Source organism: Garra rufa, chromosome 4, assembly GCF_049309525.1.
Source record: "Garra rufa chromosome 4, GarRuf1.0, whole genome shotgun sequence".
NCBI classification, from domain to species: Eukaryota; Metazoa; Chordata; class Actinopteri; order Cypriniformes; family Cyprinidae; genus Garra; species Garra rufa.
This window is the reverse complement of record NC_133364.1, coordinates 18623048-18638041: the sequence shown is the minus strand read 5'-3', so window position 1 is coordinate 18638041 and position 14994 is coordinate 18623048. Positions and strand designations below refer to the sequence as shown.

General features: G+C 34.1%; 1 long non-coding RNA gene across 1 annotated transcript; it reads right to left on the bottom strand.

The window, feature by feature from the left end:
* Positions 1-10242: 10242 nt before the first annotated feature.
* On the bottom strand, positions 10243-14575 carry LOC141333699 (uncharacterized). The gene is made up of 2 exons (XR_012355418.1): positions 14501-14575; positions 10243-14415 (listed from the first exon to the last, which is right to left on the bottom strand). It is a non-coding gene; the product is annotated as an uncharacterized lncRNA (long non-coding RNA).
* Between the last annotated feature and the right edge of the window lie 419 nt (positions 14576-14994).

Genomic DNA, 14994 nt, shown 5'->3' with positions numbered 1-14994 from the left:
AACTGGGAGCTGTATAAAAGACAGGAAACACGGTGTTTTCAGCACAACAAACTCATTTACAGATAGCCTAGGACTTGAAAACAATTATCAGCCATCTTTCCTATCTCTATAGCTCCGTCTCTCGCTTTGTGAGGGCCCTTTGTTTTTCTCAAGGACATATTAATTATTTTAGATCAGCCTGATTTTCATGCTCAGAATAAAGCTCGTCTTTGTGTCGTCTAAGATTGGTCAGCCTTTTATGTTTTCCCTGCATATGAAGGCTGGAGAGACACATTTCAAAGTTGTCGAAGAGTGTTTGTTCTAATGTAGGTTCATTAAAGCTTGCGTTAAATGCACTTTTTCACATTTAAACCAAATAAACTCCACTTCGGTAATACAGGAAAAGGCTGTTCTAAGCCGAAAAACAACCACAAAGTGCCTCTCATGTATTTGCGCCTATAGTAGAACCCCTTTGACATCCCTAGAGTTAAATCACATCGCTAAAAAGACTGTTAAAAGACTTTGGATTAGGTGATATCGCACTCGCTCACTCCACAACCCTCTCTAAAGGGACCTTTATATTTGCCTATGAATAAAAAGAAAGGCCACATATACACACAGGCACCCCAAAAAACTCTGCATTCCTCATTTAATTGAGAACAAAATCCTACAAACAGAGTCGGTCCAAAGTAAACGATTCAAAAGCCCAATTCAGCCAATCAGGTGAGAAGCTTTAGTCTCCCTGGCGATGGCGTCTCCGCCCTCTTGTGTGGCGCACAGATGACCTATTGTCCCACTGACTCGCAAAGCACACAAGCCGTACTGTAACACCTCCGAAAGACTCCGTCACTTTTACCTACTGAGACTAAACACACTGCTGTAATAATACAACAGTGTTTCGCTGCTCAAAGAATGGCTTCATTCTATTTAATGCGTTAAATGCATGGAGGGAGGAAAATGTAAACGTGTCTCTTTAATATGCTTTAATTATATAGTATTATGAAGAAAATAAAATGATATTTTCCATGAGAGCAGGAAAATGTATTCTGAATTATAGATCAAATATTGTATGAATGGCAATATGATGAAAATGTGTGATTTACAACCATTTAATTAAATGCAAAATGATTCAAAACAGTTTGATGTACTATATCAATTCTAAAATGTATTATGTAAATATTGAAGATGGAAATGTTTGCATGTGTTTACAACATCATTTAGTGTAGTCTTTTGCAAAATAATTATACAAGCTAGAATAATGTTTTAATTACCTTCAAAAGAATTCATAAAATATAAAGGAATTAACAAATAACACAAAACTGATGTTTTGTTATAGTGTATATTATTGTAAAATATGCATTTATATTAATTTATATATATTATGTATTTATTTATTTTACTAAAATGGTCATATAATATTTTTTGAATTACAAATAATGCATGTTTTTTTTCTAAATTTTATTAGGTCCTTAAAATCTGCATAGCAAACTAGAAATAAATAATCTGTACTAAACACTGCAGAACATTGTCATATCAACTGCTTATATTTTTTACTTTAAAACACAAATATTAATTTTATTTTTGCTCTTTCATGATTATATAGAACAAACTCAACTCACCTTAGTTCTACTGCCATTCAGCTGCTCATTTTACCATAACTAATATATGACATAAGGAATTGCAGATCTTGCAGTTACTGTAGCTGAAAGTCATATACCACAGAGCATTTTATCATCTCATGTGCACTTAAAAAAAAAAAAAAAAAGAATAGGCTTTTTTTTTAATGGACAGCACACTGCTGCCATCTGTTGGCTATTTCTTGTGGCGCAGAGACAACAGTCCTAACTTTATTAGATTTATAACAATACAGTATGCTTTTAAATAAAGTTACGTTTATAGCATTCTTTATCATCTGGTTTTACTCTACCTATTTGAGTTTGAAACATACGCTGATTTAAGACAGAATGATGAATCTTCAACAAATAAAAAAGGTGCCCTTTACAGACAGCAATACTAATGACTTCAAGCTTCTCTGGAGTTAAAAATACACAAACAGCGAAAAACTAAACCAAATGTTTTGAAATTCAGCCTTAGTAAGATTCTGATGGGAAGCATGCATGATCATAATTAACAACCTACTGCATGACATGTCACATGTCATAGACCTGTCTCTGATGACCTCTGACCCCAAAGGTAATGTCATTAGGAACATTAGGAACTGAAGGTCAAACACATGATTTCTGGTGTGCAATCATGAATACAGAGCATTTGCATGTGGAGAACAGTGTTTGTCTCACATTCTAGTGTGTTTGGGTCAATTTTTTGCCATTTTAGTGGGAACCAATTGTCCCTTTAATTGCAGTTAAACCTGAAATCACCTGCATTAAGGAAAATGAATTAATTAGCATACAAAACGATATCTAAATGATAATATAATAATGCAAAAATGTTTCTGTAAGGTTTTGTGGATAGAAAATATAAGTTCAGTATAAAAACAATGGAAGTCAATGGAGAGTCTGCAACACCTTATGCAGCACCTTTTTGAGGACCTTTTTTGTAAGACTAGAAGGTACTTTGAAGTGTATGAAGTGAAGGTACTTTGAGTGTTTTTCTCCATACAACGAAAGCCAATGGGGTCCAAAAATGTTTGTTGAACTGCATGGTCAAAATCAGAAACATTTTTTCAAAAAACACAACTTTTTTTTAAGCTTTTACACCCATTTGACAATCTTTTTTCTATGACTTATAGTAAGTATTTTGAAAATGTGTCAGTGTTTTTCCATACAGTTAAAGTCAATGGGGTCCAAAAATGTTTGTTTGGACCCTATTGACTTTCACTGTATGGCCAAAATCCGAAACCTTCTTCAAAACAAAAAAAGTCACCTATTTTTTGTCCTTTTAAAGCCTTTACACTTTTAGATGACCTGTTTTGTACAACTTATAAAAGGAGTTTTGAAAATGTCTCAGTGTTTCTTCCACACAATGAAAGTAAATGGGGTTCAAAATGTTTGTTTGGACCCCATTGACTCTTACTGTAGGGTCAAAATCAGGACACATTCTTCAAAAGAATGTCACTTTTTTGTCCTTTTAAAGCATTTACACTTTTTGATTACTTTTTCTGTACGACTTATAGACAGTATTTTGAAAATGTTTCTCCGTACAATGAGAGTCAGTGTGGTCCAAAAATGTTTGTTTGGACCCCATTGACTTTCACTGTATGGTCAAAATCTAAAACGTTCTCTTTTTTTTTTTTTTTTTTTTGGTACTTTTAAAGCCTTTACACCTTTTTGATGCTACAGACTTGTTAGTTGCTGTTTTAAAGCAAAACATTACAGACTAAATCATTGTTTTTTTCAATCACTGGTCAATTTGGAGATTTTGGGCTATTTTGCTTCAATAACATGTCTTATTTTAGTCTATTGGGAAAAAAAACATCCAAATTATACATTTGAAGTGTTTATTTCTTTACAGTTTATCCAATCTGTACTATTATTTCACAAATAATTAGAAAGAAACAGCAAGTAACACATTGACTTAAAGTGATTGTTTGAATGTTTGAAATTGAATGACTAAAATTGTTTCTTTGTAAAACGTATACTCCAATAATCTATTTTTATTAACAACTTACAAGAATTTTTACAGTGTAAAAGACAATAAAGAAAACAAGCTAGTCTGGTGTTAAAGAAATGAAAACCTAGGCCAAGTCTGTTGGTTTAGATATATTGTGTTCATAATGCTTCGGATATACTGTACAGTTTGTGAATAGAATGATAAATTGATTGAACTATTGATAAAAACAGTAATTATATCAACGGAGACCCCACAAAGTCATTTTGTGTAGACCACACAGACAGCCTCCCATTGTCAGAGGCTGATTTGCTCCTGCTTTGAGTTCTGACAATGGTGTTCGCTCCATCATTTTTGTTCCACAGACAGCAGGCCTGTAACAACGCTATCACAGTCAGGATTTTCTCAGTAAAAAGCAATGGCAGCAGCAGCAAGATTAGTTTTAGAGCCCTCTCGTATGAGTTAAGTGCCGAGCGGCGCGCTGATACAAAGCCTGTTTGATCCTTGGGGATTGTGGGATGTAAAGCGTTTGAGTCTGTCAACCCTTTTGTCATGATAGCACATGTTTTTCTCCATCTTCTTAGTCTGCTCGCCCGTCTATTGTTATTATCCGCTCTAGCAGCAGCTGCTGGCATTGTCATCACTGTTAATCTGAGGGAATATCTTTAGCTCTCCGCGTTACGAACAGCTGTCTGTATTGTGCGAGAGTCGTTAATCTGATTCGCGATCTTTAGCTCCTCAATTTGGGGCTTTGATCCAGGCCATTACGCTGCCTATTGCATGTAGTCTTTGTTGTAAATCTGAGCTGGAACTGTTCCACATCTGTAGACAAACACTCCAGTGGCCTGCTGTTGCCAGATGTTTCTCCGCTGCAATCTTTTATTGTACAATGGCTTATTTAGTTGAATCTGAATCTGTTTCAACAATGACTCCTCTATTATAGAAACATAGCATGGATAACTCTAACACAGAGTGCTTTGGTGAAAACAATTTGTCAAAATGCACCTGGATAGGATCAAACCACATTCATTTAAAGGGATAGTCCATCTGAAACTGAAATTACTGTCATCATTTACTCACCATCATTTTTCCATACCTGTATGACTTTTTTCCATACTGTGGAAGTCAATAGGGTCCAAATATGTTTGTTGGGACCCAATTGACTTTCAATGTATGGTCAAAATCAGGACACATTCTTCTAAAAATATCACTTTTTTCCTTTTAAAACCTTTACACAATTTAATGACCTTTTTTGTACTTATAGATGGTATTTTGAAAAAGTCAGTGTGTTTTTTCATACAGTGAAAGTCAATGGTGTCCAAAAATGTTTGTTTGGACCCCATTGTCTTTCACTGTAGTGTCAAAATCAGAAACATTCTTTTAAAAAAAAAAAATCACATTTTTTGTCCTTTTAAAGCCTTTGCACCTTTTTTGATGCTGCAGACTTGTATTATAAGATGTTTTGAAAATGTCTCAGTGTTTCCATACAGTAAAAGTCTATGGGGTCCAAAAATGTTTGTTTTCACTTTATGGTCAAAATCGGAAACATTTTTTTAAAAATATAACCTTTTTTGTCATTTTAAACCATTTTCACCTTTTTGATGCTACAGACTTGTATGGCTTATATAAGGTGTTTTGAAAATGTCTCAGTGTTTCCATACAATGAAAGTCAATGAGGTCCATAAATGTTTGTTTTCACTGTATAGTCAAAATCTGAAACATTTTTTGAAAATGATAACCTTTTTTGTCATTTTAAACCCTTTAACCTTTTTGATGCTACAGACTTGTATGGCTTATATAAGGTGTTTTGAAAATGTCTCAGTGTTTCCATACAATGAAAGTCAATGGGATCCAAAAATGTTTGTTTTCACTGTATGGTCAAAATAGGAAATTTTTTGAAAAATATAAACTTTTTTGTCATTTTAAACCCTTTTCACCTTTTTGATGCTTGGATGACTTATAGAAGGTGTTTTGGAAATGTCTGTGTGTTTTTTTTTTCAATTGGGTCCAGAAATGTTTGTTTGGACCCCATTGACTTTCACTGCATGGTCAAAATCAGAAACATTCTTCAGAAAATATCACAATGTTTTCTTTTAAAAGCTTTTACAACTTTTTGATGCTACAGACTTGTATGACTTATAGAAGGTGTTTTGAAAATGTCTGTTTGTTTGGACCCCATTCTACAAAAAATGTCACTTTCTTTTGACTTTTTAAAGTCTTTACACCTTTTTGATGACCTTTTTTTGTATGACTTATATAATAGGTATTTTTAAAATGTCTCTGTGTTTTTTCCATGCAATAAAAGTCAAAAGGCTCCAAAAATTTTGTTTGGACCCCATTGACTTTCACTGTATGGTCAAAATCAGAAGCATTCTTCAAAAAGATATCACTCTTTCTGTCATTTTAAAGTCTTTATACCATGTTAATGCTACAGACTTGTATGACTTTGGTGTTTTGAAAACATCTCAGTGTTTTTTCCATACAGTGTAAGTCAATGGAATGTTTGTTTGGACCCCATTGACTTTCACTGTATGGTCAAAATCAGAAACATTCTTCAAATTTTTTTTTTTCTTTTAAAGCCTTTACACCTTTTTAATTACATCTTAGTGTTTCTTCCACACAATGAAAGTAAATGGGGTTCAAAATGTTTGTTTGGACCCCATTGACTCTTACTGTAGGGTCAAAATCAGGACACATTCTTCAAAAGAATGTCACTTTTTTGGCCTTTTAAAGCATTTACACTTTTTGATTAATTTTTTTGTTCGACTTATAGACAGTATTTTGAAAATGTTTCTCCATACAATGAAAGTCAGTGTGGTCCAAAAATGTTTGTTTGGACCCTATTGACTTTCACTGAATGGTAAAAATCATTTTTTTGTCCTTTTAAAGCTGGTATGATTCTTTGATTACCTTTTTAAACTTATTTTTTTTTACAAGGTATTTTGAAAAAACTTTAAAAAAAAACTTTGTTTTCCATACAATGAAAGTCAAAGTCAAAAATGTTTGTTTGGACCCCACTGACTTTCACTGTATGGTCAAAATCAGAAACATTCTTTAAAAAATATCACTTTTTTGTCTTTTTAAAGCCTTTACACCATTTTGATTACCTTTTTTTTACTTATAGAAGGTATTTTGAAGATGTCTAACTGTTTTTTTCTATTAAATGAAAGTAAATGGGGTTCAAAAAGGTTTGTTTGGACCCCACTGACTTTCATTGTATGGTCAAAATCAGAAACATTCTTCAAAAAATATCACTTTTTTGTCCTTTTAAAGCATGTATGTCTCTTTGATGACCTTTTTTGTATGACTTACAGAAGGTATTTTTAAAAAGTTGCAGTGTTTATTTTTCTACAATTAAAGTAAATGGGGTCCAAAAATGTTTGTTTGGACCCTGTTGACTTTCACGGTCAAAATCAGACACATTCCTAAATAATGCAATTTTGAGATATTGGCCTATATGGCTTTGACAACATGCCTCCTTTTAGTCTAGTGGAAAGAAAACATACAAAATATGCATGTGTTTATTACATTTTTTCTAATTGCATCTGTAGATTTCAATGACATATCTTTTCCTCATGCAAAAAGTTTATATGGTATTTTCTTTTCATCTTACCTCCTTACAATCTAAAGTGACACTGCTTTGTTTACAGTTCTAATAAAGAGATGTTGCATTGCTGCTGTTCCATAAGCGCCACCTGCTGTCAGAGAGTAAATTTGCATTTCATTCAGCCCGTCTGCTGTTTTTGTTTCGTGCAGATGTTTTATGTAGCATAATTTCACAAAACCAAAGTCAACCATTCTGTTTTTGCTTTCATTTGAAATTATACAATCTAATTTACATCAAAAACTGTTCAGGCTACATGTAGAATGTGAGTTTGGATCATGATTAAAATGCAGTGGTTGCACTAACTGTGATTAATCAACTGGGTATACTGTATATGGTGTTCCCTTTTAAGTTCTACCATATTTACCTGTGGCATCTTAATGATTTTCAGTAGTAATGAATGCACATAATGTGGTTTAGCACTGATACACAGCCATACTGTGACGTGTATATACAAACGCTGCTAGCCATAAACAAAACTGTCTTCATTAATACCCTGAAAACATCAGATCAGCCTTGCAGCCTATTACAGTCATCTCATTGTGAAGAAACACTCATTAGCTACGACAAGAGCTTCCATTAAACAATGAAAACTAATGAGGTTACAGTGAAATAAAACTAGATTGAGCAAGCTGAGTACAATTACCCCAAATATAAATACCCCCCCCCCCCATGTTTAAAGAACCATTAATCAGATAAAAATAGACTGAAGAAGTCTTTTGTGATTAACGAGGTGAGACTTGTGCTAATTACTGTTTCCTCTGCTTGTAATTAGGTTGGCACATCTAATCAAGATGAATGAACGCCCTGACCCGCTGCACATTGTTTGTGGCTCACAAACCCAGCGGCTTTTACATCTTTATTCCTCAAACCGTATTATCATGACCTTGTCTCTATGAGACACGCTCCCATAACTGCATATTGCTATATTACACCCTCCTGCGGTGTGTTAAAAGAGATGCTGTGAATGCAAGCTTTGTCTGGTCTGTTCTGCCTTCAGCTGCTTTTAAGCTTTTTCAGTCATTTAGTCCATGTCTACCACCTGTTGTGGAAAAAAGCAAACGCATGAATAGATGCGTGCAGTGTGCATGGGCTTTTTGTTCGATGCATCTTGCTTTTACTGATTCAAAAGTGCACAGAAGTTTGTAGGGAACAAACTTTGAGGCTTATTATGCTTTCGCTCATATTATTGTATGTAAATGAGGCACAAGAATTGTCCTAACATGTCGATATGTTGTGCATCTCGCACACTTGTAATTATTTCAGACAAGTGTTTGTAATTTGACCTTTGTAAAATGGAAATAAGTTGAGGCGTGAATACAGATATTGAATTTGGTAATTAATGCAGAGCTCTTGGTGGAAGTCGCTGGAGGGACTGGAACTAATTCAATTACAGTCTGAACTGGAGCGCCGTTATAATTATTTCTTTCTGAAACACTCTGTAGCATAAAACGCAATCATGTTTTTATTTTTTTCTCATTCGCTGCCGTTAACCACTTTTGTGAACAAAAAATGGTGGCTTAATCTATTACTCTATTACTAATGTAACTTCACAGTTTTAACCATTGTGCTGTGCTCAAAATATTTTACCTAATTTGTTGTCCCCAGTTCAAAATGACCAACCTTTTAAGAAATGCTTTGACCTTGTTTTCTTTCAGTTAGCACAGGTTTTGTATTTCCTTTTTTTAACTGATTATACACTTATACACCAAATTTTTTTAAGAGAAAAAAGCATTATTTGTAGATAATTTCCCTCAAAAACTGAGGTGCATAAGCTCAGATCAATGAGGACTAAGATCAGCCAGTTCCAATCAGTTCTAATTAAGAAAATAAGCTGATAAAAGACTAAATCCATTATTTGGTAATAATATATCATAATGAGAAATTTTGATCATTCTCGTAGATCCATAAAATTAAAGGGATCCCCAGGTATTAAGACTTGTATGACTTAATGTAACATAAATGATGTCTCTTACTGAAATATGTAGTAGAAAACCCATGAAAGATTTACTTTATTTTAAAAAATCCACATCGTTTTATAAATATTTTGGACTATGGGGAGCGCCATTATTTTGATGATGTAAAATGGTTGCACTTGTTAAGCTGCTGACTGCTACCTGTTACTATTTTTCCCACGACACAACTCTGAAAATAAAATACTGATACGATGACCACAGCTACTAAAAGAGCTTACAGGTGGTGATGAATATAAGCCTAAGGTTAAACTTAAATGCCGTACCATATATTTTTCCCCAAAAGGTGTCTAAACGCCCCCAGATATCGAGTGAAATCCATGCTGAGAAAATCCTTCAATGGCTGCGGCTTCATGACAAGCATCGATATGTTTCCATCCTGTCAGGATGGCATCTAGCGTTTCTTGTCTCTGCCGTTTACAAGCTCTTTTAGTAGCTGTGGTATACTTAAAGCCTCAAAGGCAACAGGGCTGAAGTGGAGAGAACAAGGCGCAGGTCTTTAGGAAGTTCTATTCGTTCACAGGCATCTTCCCAGTCTTTTTTCTTTTCCTTATCGCTAAGAAAGCAAGACTTACCTCGCTTCTCATGTTGCTCTTTGACTGAAAATTACACCCAAAAGCCGCACAATGTGGCATCATATTAGTATTTATCGTATTATTAGTTGAGTTGCAGTAAAAATACCAATAGGTAGCGCCGGTAGCTCACCGAGCGCAACCATTTCACGTCATCGAAATAATGCCTTAATACCTGACCTTAAGACTTAATACAAGTCTTAATACTTGAGGTTCCCTTTAAGGTTGAACCACTGATGTCACATGGACTATTGTAATGATGTCCTTACTACCTTTCTGGGTCTTGAACATGTCAGTTGCATTGCTTTCTATGCAGGGTCAGAAAGCTCTTGGATTGCATCAAAAATATCTTAATTTGTGTTCCGATGAATGAAGGTCTTACAGGTTTGGAACGACATGAGGGTCAGTAATTACTAATAGGACTTTCATGTTTGGGGGAACTATCCCTTTATCAGAAAAAAAAGACAATCCAGTAACATGAAGGTTAAACATATTGAGCTTCTATGTAAATTACATGGAATGTAAAATCAAGACAATGGGTCAAATATTATTTGTTTAATTTTATTTCTATTCAAATTATTTGATACAGAATCTACAATGCAACACTTCAGGATTTCATCCCCGGATTATTATTAAATCTACTTAACAGTTCTTAGAAAAAGAATATCTCTGTTTAGTTATTGATAACAGACATTGTTTAATAACAAGCAAAGATTTTCTTTTACAGTTTGTTTACAGTTGTACATACACGCTTACACTAAAAACCGCCGGTGGATGCTTGCATGAGGCAGTCCAGTACGTTTAATGTTCACCAGAAGCACTTCATTGGCTGACCACCCATCACTTTCGGTTTTATACAAATGCTAAAGAGTGCAAAGAAATCAGTTAATCTTCATAGACCGTTAAAAGTAAGAATTTCCCACTAATAAGATGTTTGATGAACATTTCTGATGTATTACTTTAAAGAAAAAAAAAAGGAAAGCTTAGATGTAGCATTCTGTGTGGTCGTTGACAGTTCAAAAAACGTCATCAAGGTGCAAGCTTGACAGTTACAAAAGAACTGGCATAGAAAAAGAAGCATATACGTCAAAATACAATAAAACAACCGGAAATTCACAGTTTCTAGTATTTACAGAATTGTATGGTTGTTTGTAGTATAGGCAAACTGATACAGGAAATTGAGGTAAATGAGGGTAGCCAGGCGGTGCGAAGGCAAGTCTCAGAGCTGAGGTTTGCACCAGAAAACTTCTTGGAAAAAAAATAAATCTTGGTCACACCATATATTACATTGCTCATGTGTACCGAGCAGCATCAGAAACTAACTGGAATTGATTTTATGTTAGTGATGGCTATTCTTTGTCTCAAAGATACTTTGTCAAATAATTTAAATGAATCAACTGATTAAAGTGGTCACTATGGTGTCTAAACACAAAACTAGATCAGCCTAGAATAAAATATAATGAAATCAAATGTGACCTTGGACCACAAAACCAGTCTTATGTAGCATAGGTATATTTGTAGCCAGTGTTGGGGAAAGTTCATTTTAAAAAATGTTACGCATTACAATATTGTTACTTAGTTACTTTTACATTACTTTTTAAATCTGGACAGGGCTTGCTTGATTGTTTTTAATATAAAAGGTTAAATTTTTAGCAAATGTAAAAGCCCTTTCACATCAAAAAGTGAAATAAATAAGCCTAGGTAAAGTAAACTTATGTCTGTACAGAGAGGGAAGTTCAACACTCTTCAGCAATGAGAAAAATTAAGCACAAATGTCACTTAATCTAAAGTACGTTTTGCTTATTAGTACACTGTAAAAAGTTTTTACCAGTTTCAACTTAAAAACTTAAGTTTAGCAGCTGCCTAAAGATTTTAAGTTAAATCAACTTCAGTCATTTAAACTCACAAGTTATATCAACTCATTTTTATTGTAATAAGTTAAAATGACTTGTAGTTTTAAGCTGATTTAACTTAAAAACTTGAATCTGGTGAAAGCGTTTTACAGTGTATGGTTGAATGGGGTCAAAAAATGTCAGCTACAAAGACATTGGTTAATAAAATTGGATTAAATACATAAAGGAAACAAAAAGTAACTGCCGTTACATTTTTGTAAAAGTTACTAGTGTTACTTTTTTAGTTACTTGAAAAAGTAATCTGATTACATAACCCCAACACTGTTTGTAGCAAAAGCTAAAAATACATTGTATGGGTCAAAATTGTAGATTTTTCTTTTATGTCACAAATCATTAGGATATTAAGTAAATATGTCAAAACGTAATTTTTGCTTAGTAATATGCACCGCTAAGAATTTAATTTAGACAACTTTAAAGGCAAATTTCTCAATATTTAGATTTTTTTGCACCCTCACATTCTAGATTTTAAAATATTGGAATCTCAACCAAATACTGTCCTATCCTAACAAAAAAAAAAAAAACATAAATGGAAAGCTTATTTATTAAAAAAATTACCATAAAGACCGGTTTTGTGGTCCAGGGTCACAAATGTTCAAAAGTTTGGGGTCAGAGTAATATTTTAGCGACTGTAATGTGTTAAAAATAACAGATTTTAATTCTAAATGTTATTTATTTATTTACAAATATGGCAAAGCTGAATTTTCAGCATGATTACTCCAGTCTTCAGTGTCACACGATCCTTCAGATATCAGTCTAATATAATAATCTGTGGCTCAAAAAACATTCTTCGTATTATTAATGCTAAACCCAGTTGTGATGCTTACTGTTTTTGTGGAAACTGTAAATATAAAAAGACAAACAAATTATAAATTTCTTTCTAAAATAAATAAAATCGCATTTACTCCAAACTTTTGAACAGTGGTGTAACAGATATGAATAAAAAAATATAGAATTTACCACAAAGGCATTTTTTGCCCTCACATTTAAATTTACTAGGGCATTTTTGACCCCAAGTCCAGAAATTTCTGACCTTGGTTCTGAGTAATATTAATAAAACACAACAGCATAATTGTGACCCTGGACCACAAAACCAGTCTTAAGTCGCTGGGGTATATTTGTAGAAATAGCCAAAAATACATAGTATGGGTCAAAATTATAGATTTTTCTTTTATGCCAAAAATCATTAGGAAATTAAGTAAAGATCATGTTCCATGAAGACTTTTTGTAAAATTTCTTTTATAAATATATCAAAATGTAATTTTTGATTAGTAATATGCATTGTTAAGAACTTAATTTGGAGAACTTTAAAGGTGATTTTCTCAGTATTTTGATTTTTTGCACCCTCAGATTCCAGATTTTCAAATAGATGTATCTCGGCCAAATATTGTCCTATCCTAACAAACCATATATCAATAGAAAGCTTAATTATTGAACTTTCATATGATGTATACATCTCAGTTTTGTAAAATTTAACCTTATGACTGGTTTCGTGGTCCAGGGTCACAATTGTTTTTACTATAGCAGATTGATTTAGTAACAGGGACCCTGCAAAATTCAGCAATACTAAAATCTCCAAACATGTGCAGGTAAAACTGGTCTTAATTTCTTACGCAGAAAAAGCGGCCCATCGCAAAGTGAAGTGAGGACTGATTTTGTTCTTAAAGCAGTCGGTTTGTGCAAAAAGGCCTGTCGTTTAGTTATACGGACGGGGAGTATGATACAAAAGCTTTAGTGCGTCCAGCAGGCGATACCATCGTTAAGGCTTCCAGGAAATAGATCCGTTACAAAAAGTTCAGCGATACCTCCCAGAAAGAACGAGCTCTTTAACAGCGCCATTTAAATAAGTACAAAAACCACTGTTCGAAATGTAAATATTACCACTAATGTGGAAAAATATACGCTGTGCATAATGTACAAGCAAAAATATCAGCACTTTGGTGTGGGCTTCAGAATAGCTACCGGCTCGTTGTAGCCACGGCTACTGTGCGTCTACTTTCTCCAAGCACCACGCTGAGAAAACAATGAGAAACTTTATGAATGCGCTATACAGTGGTTCACAGTGACAGAACAGGGGGAGGAATCGTCTGCCAGAAACGAACAACGAAGCTTCTATTGGTCTCTGAATCACACATCTTATCGCAGCTGTGCCAGGAACAACCCTCGTAGGAACAGACAGGCCTGAAGTTCTCCGTTTAGACAGAATCAGTGACTATCCATACAGTAAATCTTACAGTACACTGATTTCTCCCATTAGAAGTTGTGTAAACAAGCAGGAATGACCTTTAGGGTGATAGTTAGTTGCTGAAAGCAGCCCCAGCGGCCCTCCTCTCTGACTTCTGTTAATAATTGTTGTCCTTGGAGGACCGGTGACTGGGGAGCTTTCTTTATTTGGGATTCTCCAGGGCTCGCACTCCACATACATTGGCAAGTGGAGACTCTGGAGTAAGCCATCTATATGTGAGTTGTTTGCTTCCTGAATTGGCAATATCACTGAAAAATGGACTATAGGGCACTGGGGTGACGCTCTCTCTCTCGACTGTGAGGAGGAGGGCTTAGGTGCTTAAGGACGCTAAACCAGTTTTGAGTTCAGAGATGATTCGGGGCTTATCTAAAATGATGTGCTCAGACAAGTAAGTGCAGTGTTCAGTCTACAAACTGAAGAGGTCTCCAGATAGTTCTTGTGTCCACCAGGGGGAGTCCTTCGCTGGGGTAACGCAAGACGTGAGTTGAGAGATTATTCTGGAAGGTGCAGTGACGTCACCTCTGGTTTCATTTTGAAGTACTGGCTGAAACGGAGAACTGCGTATCTGTGGAAGCAAATTTAGTGGACAAGAGTGAGAATGCATTGTTGTGGATGCTGCTGTTGAAAAGTAAGAATAAGTGAAAACTTACCCCAAGAAGTCAAAGTCAATGGTGGAGTACTGAGCTTGGATTAATGCCCACAGTCCCCAAAAGAAATGAGATGCCTGGGGAGAATAAAAAAAAAAAAAAAAAAAGAACATGAGGAAAAATTAGGATAACTTTTACTTTTTATTTAGGAAATTTCATACTGTATTCCAAAATCAAAAGGAAAAATAAGAAATTATATTATTATATATAATTAGAATTGTATTTATATCAGTGTTTTCATTAATTTTTTTAAATTTAAATTGTTTTTTTTAACTAATATAAACAAATATATGACAAAAGTGAATAAAACTGAACCAAAACTAAAATGAAAACAGAAAAATAAAAGCTTTTTCAAAGTATTAATAATATATAATAGTAACTATAATAGTATATCATATGACTTCATGCTATATCCCAAAATCAAAATTAAACGTACGAAATTATATATAATTAATTATATTCATATCTGCTTTTTAAAATCTTTTTTTATCAATTAA